A 19,782-nucleotide genomic window follows, 5' to 3' on the forward strand; every position below is an offset into this window, starting at 1 on the left:
CTTTTTTTCTTTCTTTCTTTTTTTTTTTTTTGCCTGTCGTTTTCTGCTTTGAAACTGGACTATTTGTTTATTTTAGCTGATTGTTCCATTAGCATATTAAAGGATTTGTGCAGTTTGGATTCCCTTCATTTTAACTGCTTAGGACAGGTCTTTAAAGGAAGTATTTGCATAATTATTATTTTTAAATATGTTCACATTTGGGGTTTCTTTTAACAAAGATACTCACCTGTACTAGATGCAATGACTGAATTTAGGATACTTAACAGCTCTGAACTGAGTTTTTAGGTGAATTGAGATAGTTTTCAGTAGAGATACAAATTTGCTGACCACCTTTTAGAAACTGGATTCAGAAAAAAATACTATTGATAGTCTGACATTTAAATAATCTTACAGCTTCAATTAAGTTGGAGTTGGATTTTTTTTTTTACAGGTTTTTCTTTGTCTTTTTAAGATCTTTTTTTTTTTTTTGGTACCAGGATTGAACTCAGGGCACTTAACCACTGGATGGCATCCCCAGCCCTTTTTCTTGTTTTATTTAAAAATAGGGTCTCACTGAGTTGCTAAGTGCCTCGCTAAATTGCTAAGGCTGCCTTCAAACTCGGGATCCTCCTGCCTCAGCTTTCTGAGCTGCTGGGGATTACAGGCGTGGTTTTTGCTTTGTTTTTGATCTTAGTTAAATTTAAAGCAAAATTCTAGATGAAAAAGTTATCTGGACCACTTTATAAAACAAGTATATTTCCTGTTAGTGGGATGAACAGAGAGCAAAGTATGCATTATTGGCCGTCTTTCCTCTGGATCCAGTGCTTTGATGGAAGGAATGAGAGTAATCAGCTGCTGTGGACTATTTATTTAGCAGATATTAAGAGTGATAGTAAGATTCAAACAGAGAGTTCTCTTTCACAAAGGAACAACAAAGGACATAATGCTGCTTCCAAATTTATTACTGCCTAATGTTTGCCAGGAAAACTGAGTTCCACCTTCTTCATCAGTTTTTACCAATCAGATGTTAACTCCTCCTCCACATCGTGAAGGGGAGTTTTTGACTCTAGTTGGTACCCTCCAGAACTATCATGGCAACCATCCTATTCAAGGGAGCTTCATCCACAAGTGAATCTATGGTAATATGGGTTTTGAGGTCAGTGACATTACCTTAGTGTTCCTGGGCTACTGAAGAAATTTCCCTTCTGAAATATGGTGAGAAACCTATTGCTGTAAATTCTAACTTTACAGTGACCTTAATAGACCTTGCCAGGAGTTAACCACATCAATTTTTCTTTCTTGAAATATTTCTTGACTGGCTCCCTTTGTTTCCACCTGTTTATTCAGGATTAGTGTACCTGTTGTTCTACAAGTTACTTGATTGTTCACTAAAGGCAATTCAAAGAAACCCTGTGACCCTGCTGTTATTGGTTCACATTTCACTGCCCATTGCTAACTCCTATCTAACAAGGATTTCACTAAGTTGTCCAGGCTGGCCTCAGACTCCTACCTTAGCTTCCCACGTAGCTGGGATTGTAGGCATATGCCTCTGTACCTAGCTTAATTGTTCTCCCTTGATGAACAGAGTTTGATCCAAACATATCTATTGTAGTTTCAAAAATGTTCGGGTTTTCCTAGATGTCTTATTGTTACTGACTTCTGATATTAAAAATAAAATATATTAGGAGGCCTTTAGGCTGAAGTGACTCTAGCACCCTGGGTCCCTACATTTGCAAATCAGAAATCAGTCTAATATAAAAGGTCAATTTTAATTGAATAATTAAATAAAATGTTTTTAGGCCAGTCAAAAGCCACCAACTAACCCCTGACCAGGGATTTTCCAATAACTAAGCTTAACCAATCAGAAACTGCCCAACAAACCTCTAACTAGGAGGGGCTGTGATTGTAGTTCAGTGGTAGAGCTCTTGCCTAGCATATGGGAGGCACTGGGCTCAATCCTTGGCGCCACATAAAAATGAATAAATAAAATAAAGGCATAGGGCTGGGGTTGTGGCTCAGTGGTAGAGTGCTTGCCTGGTACTCATGAGACACTGGGTTCTATCCTCAGCCCCACTAAATAAATAAATAAATAAAATAAAGGTATTGTGTCCATCTACAACTAAAATATATATATATATATATATATATATATATATATATATATATATATATATATAAAGAAATAAATAAAGGTATAAAGATTTGTATCTGTTAAAAAAAAAAACTTGGCACTTTCCACAAGAATGATCCAAATAAAGGTTTAGAATTATAGGTCAGTGGATGAGAGCCCTGGCTGGCCTAGCACATGTGAGGCCCTTGAGTTGTATTCCCAGCACTGCAAAAAACAAACCAGTAAGGCTGCTGTTCCTCTTTTACCAACCAGATATGTTCTTTGCCTTGCATCCACTTTCACCTTACAAAAGCTTTCCGGTCCCCTCTATTGGGAAAACATATAACGGTAGCAGCACCCCAGAGAAAAACCCCAGCATGGCGTCTAACGACCCCCTTTCTCCTCTTTGTTTCTTTCACTGGTGCGAAACGTTCCCGCCGGCGCCAGTGTTCAAACCCTGCTGGTGGGAAGCCTTAGCCCCAATTAGAATTAACTTCTTGGGCTCCGGAACTGACATATGGAAGAGCTTGCCAATAAACGGGCGACCTGTTATCTACCTCAGCCCTGCGACCTCTCCTTAGACCTATATAAACACACAGCCTTTTGTAATAAAGTGGAAATCTCTTTGGTGATCTGTGTCGTGTGGTGCGGCGTCTTCCAGTCTTACATCCTCCTCAGAGTTCCCAACTGTTTGCCACCTAGCACTACCTAATTCATGAATGCTGTCTGCTCAAATAAACCTGTTAATCCAGGTGCTGTGGCACATGCCTATAATCCCAGCTACTTGGGAAGCTGAAGCAGAATGATAACAAGTTCTAGGCCAACCTGGGCAATTTAAAAAGACCCTGTCTCAAAATTAAAAAGGGCTGCCCATGGGTTCAATTCCTAGTACCACCAAAAAAAAAAAAAAATTCTTTAAATCTTTTGACACTCCTTTAATACCACTTGATTAAAGAACATACATTGTAGTATTTTAATTATTTTACATTTTGAGACTTTTCCTTTGCCCATTTATTGATTGGTTTATTTCTTTTTCGGTGTTAAGTTTTTTGAGTTCTTTGTATATCCTGGAGATTAATGCTGTTGTTTCATGGCCCAGAATATGATCTGTTTTGATGAACATACCATTGTTCACTTAAAATAAATAGTATTCTTTGGTTGTTGACTGAGATGTATAAGAATCAGTTAGTTCTGGGTGGTTGGTAGAGTTTTTTAGATCTTCTATGTCTTCCCTGAAATTTGGGCAGGAGGGTTCTTTCTATTAATTTCAGAGAGAGGAATATTAAAATCTTCCACTCTAATTGGGGGTTTTCTTGTTTGTCCCATGAATTCTGTCAATTTTTCTTTCATGTAGCATTAAGCTTTAGGTTGATTGCTTACCAATTTATGATTGCTGTGTCCTCCTAATAAACTGACCTACTTGTCATTTTGAAATAACCCTCTTTCCAGGAATATTCTTTGTCTTAAAATCTATTTTATGGCTTTTAAATCATCAAGAAGCAGCCCGATACTTGTTGAATAATAATTTTTGGTGTTGTGTGGATAGCAAATTGCCAGATAATATGGTTTCCTCTGTGTATGTTTTTGTCTGTTTGTTCATTTGTTTGTTTGAGATAGTGTTTCGCTAAGTTGCTTAGGGCCTCACTAAGTTGGCCAGCCTGGCCTCAAACTTGCAATCCTCCAGCTTCAGCCTCCTAAGTTCTTGGGATTTCTGGCATCCACCACCCTATCCAACTGTACATTTCTTTTTTATATTCTATTTTTAGAGAGTCAGAATATTGTTGTAGATGCTATACAACAATAGATGGGATAGAATGAATAGAATGCTGTACAAAATTAGAAGAGTCAGAATAGTATTATGAATAAAATAACATTTAATCCAGAAAGTTTGTTACCTCTCACATTGACAACAGTAATTCTAATATCCTAATATTTAATAGTAAAGGAAGAAGAAAAATAACTCATAATGACTTAGTAAGCAGATAGTCTAGGTTAAATCTTTTTAAAAATTTTTATTGGTTCTTTTTAATTATACATAACTTTAGGATTCATTTTGACATAATTATAAAAGCATGGAATTTAATTTGCTCTAATTTAGTCCCCAGTACTTCCACCTTACTTCTCCTCCTCCCACCCTATGTTCCCTTTCCTCTAATCTACAGATCTGTTTTAGTCAGCTTTTTTGCTGTTGTGACCAAAGGTCCTCACAAGAACAGTCAGAGGAGGAAAAGTTAAAAAGGCAAAAGAAACCATAAAGAAAAAAAAGTTTATTTGGGGTCTCGTAGTTTCGGAGGTCTTAGCCCATAGATGGCTAACTCCATTCCTCAGGGATCAATGTGAGGCAGAACATAGTAGCTAAAGAGTGTAGCAGAGGAAAGCAGCTGGGAACAACCCAGGGAGCAGAGAAAGCTCTCCTCAACAAGGACAAAATGTAAACCCCAAAGGCACACCCCCAGGGACCCACCTCCTCAAGCCACACGCTATCTTCCTACAGTTAACACTGGTTTAATCTCTAGCAGGATTAATTTAGGTATCTCATATCCCAATCATTTCACCTCTAAACCTTCTTGCCCTGTCTTACATGTGAGCTTTTGGGGGACACCTAATCCAAACCATAACGTTTTGCCCATGGCCTCCAAAAGCTTATGCCAATCTTACGATGCAAAATACATTTAGTCCATTTTTCAAGAGTCCCCACAGTCTCGACAATTCCAAGATTGCCTAAAAGTTCAAGTCCAAAGTATTCTCTGAGACTCAAGGCAAACTCTTAGCATGAGCTTCTGCAAAAATTGAAAGTGAGTTACATGTATCCTGTTTATAAAGGCACATAGTAAACATTTCCATTCCAAAAGGAAGAAATGGGAGCATAGAAAGAAAGGATGTGACCAAAGTAAGACTAAAATCCAGCTAGAAGGATAAACAATTCCTATAGCTCCATGTCTAGCAGCTGGGGCACATGGCATGATGACGTTCTCTCCAAAGATTGTACAGCTCTGCCCCTATAGCTTTGCTGGTTGCAGCCTCTATGTCCTCTCTGTTGGCCTGTCTTTGCTCAATTCTTGCAGTTTCCTAGGCAGAGGTTCTACATTGCTGCCATTTTTTAATCTTGGGGGTCTCTGCTGCAGCTTTGGCTTTCTCACATCTCCATACATCACCCTCATAGGGGCTGCCCATAGGGACTTCAACCCTGCTGCACTTTGCCTGGCCTCCCAGGCCTTCCTTTGAAATCTCAGTGGACACCTCCATGACCCCGTAACTCCACCATTCTGCATTATGGCAGAACCAGCAGCACGTGGTTAATGTGACCACCTTGAACAGAAGCCTCCAAGGATCCTGGCTGCAGCAGCTTTTGAGTGCCTGAGTGGCTAAGCATGGTGAAAAACGTCATAGGCCGGGCACAGTGGCCAGTAGCTCAGGAGGCTGAGGCAGGAGGATCACGAATTCAAAGCCAACCTCAGTAAAAGTGAAGTGCTAAGCAACTCAGTGAGACCCTGTCTCTAAATAAAATACAAATTCGGGGTGGGGATGTGGCTCAATGATTGAGTGCCCCTGAGTTCAATCCCTGATACAAAAAAAAAAAAAAAAAAATTCTAGGCTCTCTTATACAAGCAGGGTGCCCCACTAGTCTATGCTCAAAGAAATTTTTACTTTTATACCCTTGAGCCTGAGATGGGTGCAGTCTTGCCTATTATTGAATTGCCCTCAAGCCATCTTTCCTGTTGTCTAGCCCCAGTTTTACTCACTCTTCTGGCAAAACTCCCAAGTTTTCGAGATCTTTCTGGTTTGCTTTCCTCTTCTGATTAGCACAATAAACTTGGCTAAAAGCCACCAGCAATATCCATGCCACCACCTGAATACTATGCTGCCTAGAAATTTCTTCTACCAAATTAAGAAGTATATCCTCTTTAAATTTAGATTCACAGAAAGTCTCAGGACACAGGAAAATTGCAGATAACTTCTTAGCCAAAATGTAACATGAAAGACCTCTACTCCAGTTTCCAGTAGGGTCTTCCTTTTCCTCTGAAACATCATGAATCCTATCTTTGCTGTCCGTAGTCCTGTCAGCAGTCTATTCTTCTGAGCTCCCACCAGCGTTGCCCATTAAGTTCCACTTAAAACATTGTAAAGCTTTTCCAACTTGCATCTCTAAACTTGTCAAAATTCCAAAAGTGTCTGAACCACATGGTTAGGTTAGTCACAGCAATGATCCGTATTCTGTTTTAATCAGTTGTTTTGCCACTGTGACCAAAGGACCTGACAAGAACAATCAGAGGAGAAAAAGGTTATTTAGGGGCTCACAGTTTCAGAGGTCTTAATCCATAGATGGCCAACTCCATTCTTCAGGATCTGAGGTGAGGCAGCACGACATGGCAGAAGAGTGAAGCAGCGGAATGCGGCTCAGGGTATAGTACCAGAAAGCGGAAAGAGACTCCTTGCCGCAGGCAAAATATGTACCCCAAAAACATGTCCCCCATGACCCACCTCCTCCAGCCACACCCTGCCTGCCTACATTTAATCTCTACCAGGGGATTAACATACTGATTAGGTGAAGACTCTCACAACCCAATCATTTTACCTCTAAACTTTCTTGCATTGTCTCACACTTGAGCTTTTGGGGGACACATCTAAACCACAACATATGCAGAGTTGTGGTAAGGCATTTGTGCTGTCATGTGTTGGTGGCTCACAGTAAGAGCACTTTTTAGTTGATGATGTAGCCACATTTCTTATGGGGACAGTGATATTTTCTTGCTACAGTAGATGGAAACTTTCTGTTTCCCTCTCTTTACTGCCAAATTTACAGAAGCCCTTGATAAACAGAAAAAAGGAACGAACTTTCTATGCCAACATTCTCACCAGCCCAAATTCCTGAATCTCTGACTGAGCTAAGAGGATGTTCTAGTGATCTGTACCTGTTCAGCCTTACCTTGTAGCAAAGAATAAAACAGAGAAGGAATTGGTTACAAAAATTGTTGTCCCTCAGTGGACAGAGTTCTACTGCATATCATTTCTCCTTGATGTGGTTTTGGCTTTCCAGAGTGACTGTGAAGCAGAGTTGATCAGTTTACGTGACCTGTACAGAGCTTTATCCCAGCCTTTCAGATGTCAAAGTTGTTTCTCTCTGACAGACATAATATTAAGATAAACTATCATTTTTGTAGACCTAATACATAGAGCTATTAGATTCTTTAAGGTTTACACGTGTCCATTGTCCTGTTTAACATGAATTACCCAAGAAAAAATGTAGATGCTTATTTACTATAATAGAAAAAGCATTGAGGTCAGGTTATGGCTCAGCGATAGAGCACTCGCCTAGCACGGGCAAGGCCCTAGGTTCGATCCCCAGCACCACATAAAAATAAATAAATAAAGATATTGTGTTTAACTACAACTAGATAAATAAGCATTGAATAAAAGAGACTTCAAGTAATTCATTAATCTTTTGGAGCCTCAGTTTATTCATCTCTAAAATGGGTTTGATAATAACTAACATACTTTTCTTGAGGCATTTATGTAATGAATATGAGAGTAGTTTGTAAATCCATATTTTTCTGTACAGCTTGTAGGTGCTATTTGCTGAACTGCATATAGCCAGCAGTCACTTCTCTATAGATTTTGCATACTTTCCAAAGTCTAATGCAAAAAAATCTTTGTTTTTAAAACATTCTTTATAAAGAAGTCATAGAAATATTGATAGGAGCAAGGTGTGGGAACATTGGCAGAAGACACCAAATTTCTGTATCTTTAGAGTTGATCTCTTCCTAAACATCAACATTCTCTAGAACTCAAATACTTAACAACTTGCAGAAATTTCTAGAATTCTATGATCTTTGTTCTAGCCTATAGCAGTTGCCAAATTTAGACTATATGATACTCCACATTTTTTGAACTACAATAGTTGATAGAGTAAGCTCTAATAATACACACTAGTTCAGATTTGAAAGCTTTCTCAACATTATAATAGGAATGGAATGCTGTTTTATTTTTTTAATTATAATCTCACCAGAGTATTTTTGGCTCAATTTTTTTCTCATCATGTTCTGTCTACCTTTGTATCTCTAAATTCAATTTACCATTCTTTTTTTTTTTTTCTTCATAATTCAGAATAGTTTGGGACTAGGCCAGATTCTTTCTTCCATTTTTTTCCTATAAAATGTTTTTCTGCTATATAAATATCTGTGAGGATTCCTTCAATGTAGCTGTTTCTGTGTTCCTTTTAAAGGCCACTAGGACATGTAGGGCCCCCAAAGATGCAACATGGGTAACCCATGCAAAGTGACATATTTCCATAGTTTGGCTCTTGTGAATTGTGCTGCTATAAACATAGGTATGCATGTATCCTTCTACTAAGATGACTTTAATTCTTCAGGGTAAATACTGAGAAGTGGTATAGCTGGGTCATATGATGGTTCCATGTCTAGTCTTTTAAGGAGCCTCCATACTGATTTTCATAGTGGTTGTACTAATTTACAGTCCCACCAAGAGTGTAAAAGTGTTCCTTTTTTCCACATCTTCTCTAGCAATTATTATTGTTTGTATTCTTTTTTTTAAAAAAAGAGAGAGAGAGAGAGAATTTTTTAATAGTTATTTTCTAGTTTTTGGCGGACACAACATCTTTGTTTGTATGTGGTGCTGAAGATGGAACCCAGGCCACACCCACGCCAGGTGAGCTTGCTACCGCTTGAGCCACATCCCCAGCCCTATTGTTTGTATTCTTAATGACTGCCATTCTAACTAGTAAGAGATGAAATCTCAGTGTAACTTTTTGTTTTTTCTTTGTGTGTGTGTTTTTTGTTGTTGTTTTGGTTTTGGTACTGAGGATTTAACCCAAGGGTGTTTTACAGTGAGCCATATTCCCACGACTTTTTTTTTTTTATTTAATTGTATTTATTATTTTTTATTTTTTATTGTTGGTTGTTCAAAACATTACATAGTTCTTGATATATCATATTTCACACTTTGATTCAAGTGGGTTATGAACTCCCATTTTTACCCCATATACAGATTGCAGAATCACATCAGTTACACATCCATTGATTTACATATTGCCATACTAGTGTCTGTTGTATTCTGCTGCCTTTCCTATCCTCTACTATCCCCCCTCCCCTCCCCTCCCCTCTTCTCTCTCTACCCCCTCTACTGTCATTCATTTCTCACCCTTGTATTATTTTTCCCTTTCCCCTCACTTCCTCTTGTATGTAATTTTATATAACCCTGAGGGTCTCCTTCCATTTCCATGCAATTTCCCTTCTCTCTCCCTTTCCTTTGAAGGGCATCTAGGTTGGTTCCACAGTCTTGCTATTGTGAATTGTGCTGCTATGAACATCGATGTAGCAGTGTCCCTGTAGCATGCTCTTTTTAGGTCTTTAGGGAATAGACCGAGAAGGGGAATAGCTGGGTCAAATGGTGGTTCCATTCCCAGCTTTCCAAGAAATCTCCATATTGCTTTCCAAGTTGGCTGCACCAATTTGCAGTCCCACCAGCAATGTACAAGTGTACCCTTTTCCCCACATCCTCGCCAGCACTTGTTGTTGTTTGACTTCATAATGGCTGCCAATCTTACTGGAGTGAGATGGTATCTTAGGGTGGTTTTGATTTGCATTTCTCTGACTGCTAGAGATGGTGAGCATTTTTTCATGTACTTGTTGATTGATTGTATGTCCTCCTCTGAGAAGTGTCTGTTCAGGTCCTTGGCCCATTTGTTGATTGGGTTATTTGTTATCTTATTGTCTAATTTTTTGAGTTCTTTGTATACTCTGGATATTAGGGCTCTATCTGAAGTGTGAGGAGTAAAGATTTGTTCCCAGGATGTAGGCTCCCTATTTACCTCTCTTATTGTTTCTTTTGCTGAGAAAAAACTTTTTAGTTTGAGTAAGTCCCATTTGTTGATTCTAGTTATTAACTTTTGTGCTATGGGTGTCCTGTTGAGGAATTTGGAGCCCGACCCCACAGTATGTAGATCGTAGCCAACTTTTTCTTCTATCAGACGGCGTGTCTCTGATTTGATATCAAGCTCCTTGATCCATTTTGAATTCACTTTTGTGCATGGCGAGAGAAAGGGATTCAGTTTCATTTTGTTGCATATGGATTTCCAGTTTTCCCAGCACCATTTGTTGAAGATGCTATCCTTCCTCCATTGCATGCTTTTAGCCCCTTTATCAAATATAAGATAGTTGTAGTTTTGTGGATTGGTTTCTGTGTCCTCTATTCTGTACCATTGGTCCACCCGCCTGTTTTGGTACCAGTACCATGCTGTTTTTGTTACTATTGCTCTGTAGTATAGTTTGAAGTCTGGTATCGCTATACCGCCTGATTGACTTTTTATTTTTTATTTTGAGACAGGGACTTGCTAAGTTGCTGGTGTCAAACTTGCAGTTCTCCTGCTTCAGCCTCCTCAAACTCTGGGTCTCAAGTTAGTTTTGATTTGCATTTCCTTAACTGCTAATGATGTTGGAACTTTTTTTAATGTATTTGATGGCCATTTGTATTTCTTCTTTTCAAAAGTATCTGTTTAATTCATTTGCCCATTTATTAATTGGGTTTTTGAGGGGTTTTTTTTAATATTCTCAATATAAATTCTCTGTCAGAAGAGTAGCTAGCAAGGATTTTTCCTCCTTCTGTATTTTCTCTCTTTACATTCTTGATTGTTTCTTTTGCTGTTCAGGAGCTTTTTAATTTGACACCATTTCATTTATTAACTCTCGGCTTTATTTCCTGAATTGAGAAAGTTTTTGCTTATACCTCTATGCTGGAGTGTTGATCCTACATTTTATTTTAGGAGTTGCATAGTTTCTGGTCAAATTCCTAGGTCTTTGGTCCATTTTGATTTTTGTGCAGCATGAGAGATAAGGTTCTAGTTTTATTCTTCTACATATGGATAACCAGATTTTCAAGCATCATTTATTAAAAAGGATATCTGTTCTCTAATATATTTTTGGCACCTTTTTCAAGGATCAGATGATTGTAGATGAATGGATTTGTCTCTGTGTCTTCTATTCTGTATCACTGGCCTATGTGTCTGTTTTTATACCACTATGCTGCAGCGTTTTGGTTTGTTTTGTTTTGCTATTAAAAAGTTTATTTAAGAAAAAGTTTTAATATAAAAATGTACATGACCCAATTTTTATGTCATAGTTAAACAGGTTCTCTGGAGAAGGGACACAGATTTCTCTGCTGAACAACCATTATTTATACTTATTCAAAGGCTTCTAACATGATGATACTATTTCCTGCTATTACCACCCTTCCAATATTGTTCTATTGCCCACTAGTTCCCATCTTCTCACATTCATCTATCATAAGATTCATAAAGGGGTAAATTCCTGCAATATTCCTTGGACTTGTCTGCTACCATTTAATTTCAATGATAACTTCTTGTCCATAAATTCTTTCAGCTCAGGAGGGTGAGCTTTGCTCATGTTTTCTACTTGGCAGGCTCAGAGATGCTTTGAAACAGAATTAGCAGCCTTCTTTATCCTGCAATTTTTGTTGCTATAGTTCTGTAGTGTAATTTGAAGTCATGTATTATGATACCTCACTTTTTTGGCTTAGAATTGCACTAGAATTGCTTCGGCTATATTCTTTTTTTCTTCAAATTAACTTTAGGAATTTTTTTTCTAGTTCTGTGATGAATGTTGTTGTTATTTTGATGGCGATTTCACTGAATCTATATATTACTTTTGATAGTGTGGCCATTTTACCAATATTGATTCTGCCTATCCATGAACATGGGAGGTCTTTTCATCTTCTGAGATCTTCTTCAATCTCTTTCTTCAGTATCCTATCATTTTCATTGTAGAGGTCTTTCACCTTCCTTAGTTAGATTTATTCTTAGGTTTTTTTGTTTGTTTGTTTTTGTTATTTTTGAGGCTATTTTGAATGGACTTGTTTTCCTGATTTTTTTTCAGAAGATTCATTGTTGGTATGTAAGAAAGCTATTGATTTTTGTATGTTGATTTTGTAACCTGCTACTTTGCTGAATTCATTAGTTTTCACAGTCTCTTTGTGACATTTTTTGGATCTTCTAAAATATAGAATCATATCATCTGCAAATAGTCACCCACCTTTTCTCTTAAATTCTAGCCAGAGTCTCCCATAACTGGGAGATCACTGAGAGAATGGTACACCCAGTTCTATTTTTTCATTACAATAACAGGAAAGGAATAGCCTCACCCTATCTCCTAAATTTATCATCCCCCCTCTCTGACAGAAATGACAGACACAAACTCTGTCTGCAAATTCTGTGGGGACTTTTTTTTTATGTGAGAACTCAGTGTCTTGCTGCCTATCAAAACTTCCATATAAGGAAGTTGGATTGAAGTTAGCCAACACCAACCACTTCACTTGTAAAATAGAAAAGAAAAAAAAATGCCATCATCTTGATTCAATCTCAGTTAACATTTTTAGTGAATTGTTACTGTTTTTTATATGATATTGTCATAATCTGGATATATACAATGATGAATTCTCAAGTTTTTCCTCTTTTTAGTATAATGTTATATCTCACCTATGAAACTCAAAAAATATATATACTTCTTTTAGTTTCCCTTACAGGCACTTATATTATTTTTATGGCCTTTTTTTGGCCTTTAGTCACATGTATTTTATTTTATTTTTAAGGAGTATGCTTCCCTATAGACCTACTTTGAATCTAGCTCTGTATCTATGCAACTTCCCACAAATCACGGAACCTCTTCCTTTTTTAAAAAATTTTTTTTAGTTGTTGATGGACCTTTATTTTATTCATTTATTATATGCAGTGCTGAGAATCGAACCTAGTATCTCACACATGCTAAGCAAGTGCTCTACTGCTGAGCTACAACTCCAGCCTACAGAGCCTCTTCGTTAAGCATCAGTTTCCTCATTGGCTAATTGGCTAAATGATAATAATAAAGCCTACATCAAAGGTTACTGTGAAGGTAATAATGTATTCAGGGCTCATGGCCCTTTGGGTGGCAAACAGGAAGTGGCTTAGTCAAATGACAATGAGGACAATATTAGTAGTGGTGGTGATACAACCCTAAGATATCCATGAAATCCATTGCTGCCACTGTTTAGTTTATAGATTTTTTTTATGTCCTGTTATAACATTCTTCTAATTGTATACAAAACCAACATTCCTAGTAATTATTTTTTTCTAAATAAAAGATAATCATAAAAGATAGTAATCTTTTCTGAGCCACTGATTGGGTCACTATCGAGCTCACTGTCAGAACAACACTACAGCTATCCTCCAGTTACCAGAGGCATGATAACATTAGCCAGACATTGAGTCCAACCTAATTATCTCTTAAGAAGCACCTCATGGTGACAAGTGAATTTTTTTCTTTTGGAGTTTTATGACATGAGGATAATTTTCAGCAATACTAAGAAGCAAGAGGGAAGAAAAAAAAAAAAGCTACAATCTACCTCAATTCTGGTTTTAAGTAATTCTTGCCAGGCTTGATGACTACATGAACTTCAAGGTCAAAAACAAAGACCTGTTAGGCCCCATGAAGTTGTAAGTAATTTTGCATGGGGAATTTTTTTCTTTCTTTCTTTCTTTTTTTAAGAGAGAGAGAGAGAGAGAGAGAATTTTTTTTAACATTTATTTTTTAGTTTTTGGTGAACACAACATCTTTATTTTATTTTTATGTGGTGCTGAGGATTGAACCTAGCGCCCCACGCATGCCAGGCGAGAGCGCTACTGCTTGAGCCATATCCCCAGCCGAATTTTTCTCTTTTTTTTTTTTTTTTAAACAACCAAAATTTATTCTCATAGTTTTGAAATCAGTGGACAATTATTTTATTAAAAAATTACATCAATTTTTAATCAAATTAATAATTAATAACTAGTAAAACTAACTCAAAGATAAGAAAGCAAATTCTAAGATATTTTCAAATCAATGACATTAGTTATGTTGAATTGCATTAGATAAATTGACATGAATTTTTTTTTTATTGGTTGTTCAAAACATTTGTTGTTGTCATTGTTTTGCAATACTAAACATACACTTTACTGCTGAGATTTACCCACAGCCCCATTCAGTATTTTTTAAGATAGCATTTATAATGTTTCACAGGTACATCCTGCATTTTTGTGGTTTCTGTTGGGTGATTTAAGGTGACATTGTCCTGTGACTCACTTGATTTATTTCTTAGACTGAAAATTAAAGAGTTTTTTAAGCATCTCTGAAACATATGCTCTCAGATACATGGGTTTGTATCTTAACAATTATGAGGATTTGACTAGTGAGAAAGAGCTGTCTCCTCCTGTTTATGATATTTATTATTTGTAATTTGGACATTGTTCTTGGACAACCAAATATTCCTGCACTTTGTGCAAAATAAAATTCTTCACATCTTGTTTTTCCACAGTCATCTGAAAATGTGGGGCCCCTTGTAAAGCTCACAAGTACTTATTGAACAAAAATATCAGTGAGGATTGAGAATGTTGCTCCTGGTAGAGCATTTGTCTCCCATGTGCAACATCTAGAGTTTGATGATCTCTAATATCACCAAAATATTTTAAAATTCGGGGGGGGGGGTTGTTTGTTTTATTTGTGGTGCTAGGGAATGGACCACCTTGAACATGTTAGCAAGTACTCTACCACTTAGTTACAGCCCCAGTCCTAAAGTTTTTTTTAAAAAGTTAGAGTTTACCCTGAGGAAAAGTCACATGTATTTTATTCACATGTTTATATAGTAGTAATAGCTATTTTTAATGGTTTAGTTTTTCCCTGCACCTTAACAAGTTATCCTGTAATCTGACACCAGTCAATATTCAGTCAGCTGCGCCTTCTAGAACATTATATCATTAAGTTCATTAACTAGCCCCCTCAGTTAACATATGGCGGGACCCCTTTTTAATACCATCTTTGGAAGACAGGCCTAACAACTATCATACCACATTTTTATTTTATAGTGATGCTTTGACTCCCATTTTATCTGCCTATCTATAAAACAATAGCCTTGTTATAGTGGAATTTTGTGGTACTACTTTCATTAACTTGTCCTCGACTACCCACTAATTTATTTTCTGTACAGTCTGACTTTAGGATTACTATCTGTTTTAGGTTAAAGGAATATTTTCTTGGACACAAAACTGCATCATCAACCAAAACAAAAGAGCTGTTCTCCCTTGATGTGTCTTCCTTCTTCCTGATGCTAGAATGAAGAGGCTAAAGTTTCCAGCTGGGTCTGGGAGTCAGCATTTCTGGGGTAAATTAAATGAGCACAGTTGATTGAGGTATAGCTGGACTGTATCACTGGCTTCCCATAATGCCAGCAGATCAAAGCAATGCACAAATAGAGGCTTAGTCTATAAAATATTCAAAACAGATGGCTTGTTCTTTTTGGTGAAAATTCAGATTTTTAAGGCAAAACACTTGTTAGGAAAACTTCATTTCACTTCATCAAAAGAGTCAAACAGAACATGTGTGTGTGTGTGTGTGTGTGTGTGTGTGTATGTATGCACACACACTGAACATATATATAACACTGTTCCTTCCTAAATTTTAAGACTCAAATCACAAAATTTTTACATGAGGAGGGATTTGGCAAGCACAGAAAGGTCTTAGTTTTCTGGGTTCCTTTTCATGTGAATATGAAATAAGTTACTCAGATTTTGCTTTTGGCACCCTGGATGTCAAATGAAAACATCTTAAATTTGGTCATATTGTTGTTTTGTTAGTGTATCATTATTTTAAAATCTAGTATTCAAATTGTTAAATCTTCCAGAAATTGATCCAGGATGTCCCTGACTTCATGTTTTCACAAACTGAAAAACACATTCTCCACACTCCCATATTATTTACATCTGGGTCCTTAAGTTCACATAGACTAATTCCATAAATGTGCTTTAGAGCTTTTATTATTTGGCTTTAAAACTGACTGAAATGAGAAAACAAAATTAATTCAAAAATATTTATTAGCTATCTTCCATATGCCTCCACTGCACCACATACCTGGGGGAAAAAAATTTAAAGACCATGAAGCAAATGCCAAATAACAAATTTTCTTCGGCAGAGAAATTTGTTTAAGATGCAATGGGAAAAGCCATAAGACTTTAAGACTCAAAGACTCACAGGGAAGATGTCACTTGAGCTGACTCTTGGAGCATTAGGGATTTGCCAGGCAGATAAAACTTTTGACAAGAACATAGAAACACAAACAGCATAACAAATTTGACTGTACTCCTGGTAGTTCACTATAGATAACGCTTAAGATATATAATAATTATCCATTGCCACATAACATTACACCAAAACTTGGCAACATAAAACAATACTAAACATTTATTATCTCAGTGGTTTCTATAGATCAAGAATTCAGGAGCAGCTTGACTGGGTCCATAGGTCTCTCCTGGGGTTGTAGTCAAGATGTCATTTCATACTGAATTTATCCAAAACTTTGACTGGGGAAGCATTCAATTCCAAGATGCTTAGTTTACTCGTAATTCATTCTGGGTTTTAGCAAGAACCTTCAGTTCCTCCCCATGTGAAATTCTCCATAGGGTTGCTAGAGTGTCTTTATGATACCGTGACCCAAAATGAGTGACCCAAGAGATCAGAGCAAGGAGAAAGCTACACTGCCTCTTATGACAAGAGAATCAAAAGTTACTTCTACTATGCTCTATACCTTAGAAGTGAGTCACTAAAACTGTCCCACATTTAATGGAGCAGAGGAGCTTATGTGCCACTTTTTGAAGGGAGGAATGTGAAATAATCTGTAGGCTTATGTTTAAATCATCATAGGATGTCAGAGAGGAAGAAATAAGCTCTAAGTCTAGTGCATTCAGCAGCCAGTGGACTGCCTCCTCAGTCTGTAGAGGAAGGACAGAAGGGGAAATGCTAGAAACAGGAAGAACAGTTATGAGCATCCTGCATTATCCTGGAGAATGATGCTAAGGGCTGAGTGGGTGCAATGAAGGAAGCATGTGAGAAGTGGGAGTATATTCATTATCAAGAAGATATGATTCTTCAAAGAATGTCCCAAATTGTTTTTAGTTTTTCGTGATTTAGAGAATAGCTGGAGTGGTACACACCTATAATCTCAGTAGCTTGAGAGGCAGAGGCAGGAGGATCATAAGCCTAGGACAACTTGGCAAGACTCTGTCTCAAAATAAAAAATAAAAACAGGGCTGGGGCATAGCTCAGGGTTAAACTGCCCCCAGATGCAATGCCTAATACTGCAAAAAGAAAGACGGGAAAGGGAGAGGAAGGAAAGAAGGAAATAGAGCAAACTAAAAACCCAGTTACAGTTCAGAAAGTTAACTTGCACACAGTAACTATTTAGGTAAAAGCAATGAAACAAAGCCTGCATATTCTGTAATTGGTCAAGGTGGGAATCATTGGGAATCATCAGGCAATGATTCCCTAACACTGACAAAATTTTCCTGTCCATGAGATTTTATTAATTATATCTTTTTACAACTATTAATTTTCTTTCAATGCCTTTTGCCAAACCTAAACTTCCATTTAACTAATGTTTTAGTTTGTGTTAATATTATTGATATCAGTAATATTCTTTTAAGAATTTCCTCTTTAAAATTACAATTTCTGATTGTTGTCTGGGATCGGTCTGTTGCAGGGATTGGTCTGTTGCAGGGATTGGTCTGTTGCAGGGATTGGTCTGTTGCAGGGATTAGCAAAAAAGTTTTAAAGGTCCAGATAGTAAATGTTTTATGCTTCACTAACATTTCACTCTCTGGCAATATATTCAGCTCCTTTGTTATAGTATGAAAACAGCCATAGACAAGAGGTAAACACATGAGCATGGCTATGATCTAATAACATTTTATATAAACACCGAAATTTTATTTTCATGTAATTTCTGTATATCACAAAATATAATTCTTTTTTCTTTCAGCCACTTCAAAATGTAAAAGCCCTTTCTAGTTCATGGACTATACAAAAATAGGCTTTGGCCCATGGATTGTGATTTACCAACTCCTGGTCTCTTGTATTCTCTAATTCTTTGTGTTCAACACTTCACATACCTTACTTGGTGAGGCCACACACAAACAGTGAGGTTAAAATGTCCTGAGGGTCAGCATAACAGGTAGAGTTATTGCATGTAATCAAGTCTTCACAAGCTTAGGCATTTTTATACCCATTTTAAAGATGGTGAAACAGATGCATGAAAAGAACAATGATTGTTAAAGAAGCTTTCTCTATAACAGGCATTTGGTTATGACAACTCTTTAAGGTACATGTTACCAGAGCATCTTGTTCTAGGTCTCCTAGCTAGATTTTAATAGACCCTAGAATCAAGCCAGACAGTCTGTCTCCAGAGCCTGTGCTTTTAACCACTGCACTATGTTCCTCAAGAGTTCTGTACTGCTTCACAGAGTGCATAAGATTTCATAGCATACAACATAAGGGATACAGATCTTTCTCTGGTTAAGGGCAGCCTCTGGGTTAAAAAAAAAAAAAAGAAAAAAAATTTAACCACAGTGTCTGAAACTGGGTACCCAGTGATTAACATGATGTCACCAGCCAAGGGTTTGCATGCTTCTAGCTGGTGTTTGAATGGGTCATGTTTCTGGCCATATTCACAGCACCCACACAGCCTTCCCTGGCTCTAAAGAATGGAGACTACATTAAATGTATTAAATATAGGACTATAAGGTACTGAAACACCACAGCAGCTGTTTCCAGAGGAATATTCAAATAGAAGTAGTTCTTTGTCAAGATCATAAGGCACAAAGCATCACCTAAGTTAATTTAACTCCAGGCTAAAACAGAATTTTATGAAAGAAGTGACTGACATGAGAGCAGGAAAGGACAAGGAGCCAGACAATCAGCTGTGCCTTCTTAGATGGTGCATGTTGTCATTATTCCAAGAGATGCCAGGATGCAAGAGTTCCAGCTCAGGAGAGCCTGATGCTAACAAATCAGGCCACATTCCTGTGTGTGTGCGCACACACATGTGTGTTTTAAATAACACATAAATCTGATGCTTTGTTCTTGTGTACAGAAGTATATGATCATTGAGACAGAACATGTTATGGAAATCAAGAGATGCTGGAAACTTCAGATACATCAAATGTACAGCACCAAACTCAGAAGGTATCAACCTCAAAATGGCTTTACAATATTCTTTGATATGCTGCATATCTAGGATATGAGGTGTGGATGGTTCATTAGATAGACAAATGACAAGTTTATGAGACCCAGTGGCATGATCTCTTACTACTTAAATGAGCAAGAGGGCAGAGGCTTTGCTTCTGGTGGATAACCTAAAAAATGGTTATTTCCTGTCAGCGGTAGCAAGATTATAGCTGCTGAAGCCTAGGAGGCAATTGAATGAAGAGTCCCTCAGAATTATGTTACATATATTTGGGCAGATTGCTTAGAACAGGCAGACAACAAGTCCTCCAGTTAGTCTTTGATGCAAAAGTATACTTCTTGGGAGGAAAATCAGGAAAAAGCTGCTACTGTAGCAAGAGAGCTTAACATGGTGGGATAAAGTTGTTCCTGCATTCTCTAGTCCCTTTCTTTGACCTCTAGAGTTGATGTTTAGTTTATTCTTTCATTCTATTTCCTATTTTGTAAACACTCATAATATATTAGTTACTCCGTACAAAAACTTGGTCTCTGCCCTTTAAGATTTTATACAAACTTAAGATGTTTCTGTTTCTTTTTCTTTTTTAGTATCAAGTCACTTTACTCCTAAACTAGGAACCTAGTTTTCTCTTTGTTACTCTGTTT

The 19,782-nt window shown here is 37.2% G+C and overlaps 1 protein-coding gene and 1 pseudogene across 21 annotated transcripts in view; one reads left to right on the forward strand and one right to left on the reverse strand.

Moving 5' to 3' along the window:
- The window catches only part of Erc1 (ELKS/RAB6-interacting/CAST family member 1), a 564,692-nt gene that overhangs the window by 492,611 nt on the left and 52,299 nt on the right, over positions 1-19,782 (forward strand). Inside the window, exon 21 of one of the 21 annotated variants that reach the window (XR_009228273.1) lies at positions 15,145-15,289. The exons of the other annotated variants lie outside the window; for them this stretch is intronic. The gene's annotated coding sequence lies outside the window, so the exon portion shown is untranslated. The remainder of the gene's footprint in view (positions 1-15,144; positions 15,290-19,782) is intronic. 21 annotated transcript variants of the gene reach the window in all.
- On the reverse strand, positions 11,285-11,594 carry LOC124103292 (small nuclear ribonucleoprotein G-like; annotated as a pseudogene).

Source organism: Marmota monax, unplaced genomic scaffold (genome assembly GCF_021218885.2).
Source record: "Marmota monax isolate L192 unplaced genomic scaffold, Marmota_monax_Labrador192_F-V1.1 WCK01_AAM20220418_F8-fsc00163, whole genome shotgun sequence".
Classification (NCBI taxonomy): domain Eukaryota; kingdom Metazoa; phylum Chordata; class Mammalia; order Rodentia; family Sciuridae; genus Marmota; species Marmota monax.